Below are 2,554 nucleotides of genomic sequence, written 5' to 3'. Positions count from 1 at the left end.
CGCGGCCGTGTGTGTGTGTGTGTGTGTGTGTGTGTGTGTGTGTGTGGTGTATGTCTCCCACTCCGAACCCCAGGATTTTTTCGGTTTTGTTTTTGTTTTCTGAGAGGTGCAGTGCAAGGTGATGAATGTTTAAATCATTTGAGTTTAATTAGTAGAAAATTTAATCCGAAAGACGCGTTGCTAGGCTCCAAGCTGTGAAGTTCCAGAAGTTAAATTGTTCTTTATTTTCCAAAAAAGGCATGGGCTCTTTCTTTTTAAATTCTGCCATCCTGCTGACAATTCAAGGTATTTTTCCCATTGAGGTATTTGCTTTTGAAATTACTCTTTGTACAGATGCTGGGCTAATTGGGAACTCTCTCACATGTAATTTTTTTTTTTAACATCTTTATTGGAGTATAACTGCTTTACAATGGTGTGTTAGTTTCTGCTGTATAACAAAGTGAATCAGCTACATGTATACATATATCCCCATATCCCCTCCCTCCCACCCTCCCTATCCCACCCCCCTAGGTGGTCACAAAGCACCGAGCTGATCTCCGTGTGCGATGCAGCTGCTTCCCACAAGCATCTGTTTTATATTTGGTAGTGTATATATGTCAATGCTACTCTCTCACTTCGTCCCAGCTTACCCTTTCCCCTCCCCATGTCCTCAAGTCCATTCTCTAAGTCTGTGTCTTTATTCCTGTCCTGCCCCTAGGTTCATCAGAACCTTTTTTTTTTTTAGATTCCATATATATGTGTTAGCATACGGTATTTGTTTTTCTCTTTCTGACTTACTTCACTCTGTATGACAGACTCTAGGTCCATACACCTCACTACAAATAACTCAATTTCGTTTTTTTATGGCTGAGTAATATTCCACTGTGTATGTGTGCCACATCTTCTTTATCCATTCATCTGTCGATGGACCCTATTTGTTTTTAAAAGCTCTTTCAATCGTTTATATGAAGTCCCTAGCCAGTCTTCGCTAATCACAACAGTGCCTACGGGGATTTTTTTTTTATGGTTATTTATTTATTTATTTTACATCTTTATTGGAGTATAATTGTTTTACAATGGTGTGTTAGTTTCTGCTTTATAACAAAGTGAATCAGTTATACATATACATATGTTCCCACTATCCCACCCCTCCAGGCGGTCACAAAGCACCGAGCTGATCTCCGTGTGCGATGCAGCTGCTTCCCACAAGCATCTGTTTTATATTTGGTAGTGTATATATGTCAATGCTACTCTCTCACTTCATCCCAGCTTACCCTTTCCCCTCCCCATGTCCTCAAGTCCATTCTCTAAGTCTGTCTTTATTCCTGTCCTGCCCCTAGGTTCATCAGAACCTTTTTTTTTTTTTTAGATTCCATATGTATGTGTTAGCATACGGTATTTGTTTTTCTCTTTCTGACTTACTTCACTCTGTATGACAGACTCTAGGTCTGTCCACCTCACTACAGATAACTCAATTTCGTTTTTTTATGGCTGAGTAATATTCCATTGTGTATATGTGCCACATCTTCTTTATCCATTCATCTGTCAGTGGACCCTATTTGTTTTTAAAAGCTCTTTTAATCGTTTATATGAAGTCCCTAGCCAGTCTTCGCTAATCACAACGGTGCCTACAGGGATTATTACACACTTTGGATGTGGAGGATTTAACTCAGTCCACGTTTGAGATATTTTTAACGCACCTACAGTGTGCTAGAAAATAAGGATGCTCAAGGTAGATTTGGTCCCTGCCAAAAGTCACCGAACAAATCAATAAAACCGATTATTCTTATTCCCACATACCTCTCCTCAGTAGCACTTAGAGCAAATTTCAGTGAAACCACTCAGAAATGATCCCATCACTTTAGAGTATTTATATCTACTTTGGTATGGTCATTTTAGCATTCAGAAAGCTTTATTTAAAAAAAAAAATGATGTTGTCAAGATGCTAGGATAAAGCCTACTCCTTGATTGTTTGCTATCAGCTAATTTAAAGAAAATCTAACTCCCTGCTTTGTCTCCAAAGAATTAGAAACGAATTATCATCAGCTCTCCTTGGGTACCTTTGAAGGTATAAAATATATTCTTATTTTATGAACTTCAGTGTTTTCCTTATACCTTCCTTCTGGATCAGTGAGAAAAATATGGTCCATGGAACAAATGCAGTAGCTTAAAAAGCAGAAGCCAAACTGCACATCCCAGCGCTCCCCCTAGAAGCAGTAGAAACAGCGCTCACTCTCACAAGAGGAGCAGAGGGGCTGAGGAAAGGTCATTGTCAGCTTTGGGGCCATTACACCATTAGGATTTCTAGTGAGAACAGACAAATAATAGCCAGTGTTACATCAAGGTACCCATGTGACTTGTGCCTGACTGAGAACAACCCAAATGACGAAAGAGAACAATACTTGGTTTTTCTACAGAAACCAAGAAAACATCTTTAGGAAACTGAGTACATGGAAGTAATTATTTGTTCTTACGAATAATATAGCTACCAGTTACTGAGTATCTATCTATTCTGTAACAAGCACATGCTCGGTACTTTACATTCTTGACAGTTACTCGTTGTAATTATAGTTTC

The sequence above is a fragment of the Lipotes vexillifer genome, unplaced genomic scaffold (assembly GCF_000442215.2).
Source record: "Lipotes vexillifer unplaced genomic scaffold, Lipotes_vexillifer_v1.1 scaffold477, whole genome shotgun sequence".
NCBI lineage: Eukaryota > Metazoa > Chordata > Mammalia > Artiodactyla > Lipotidae > Lipotes > Lipotes vexillifer.
The sequence above is the reverse complement of the archived record's forward strand: the minus strand, read 5'-3'. Positions refer to the sequence as shown.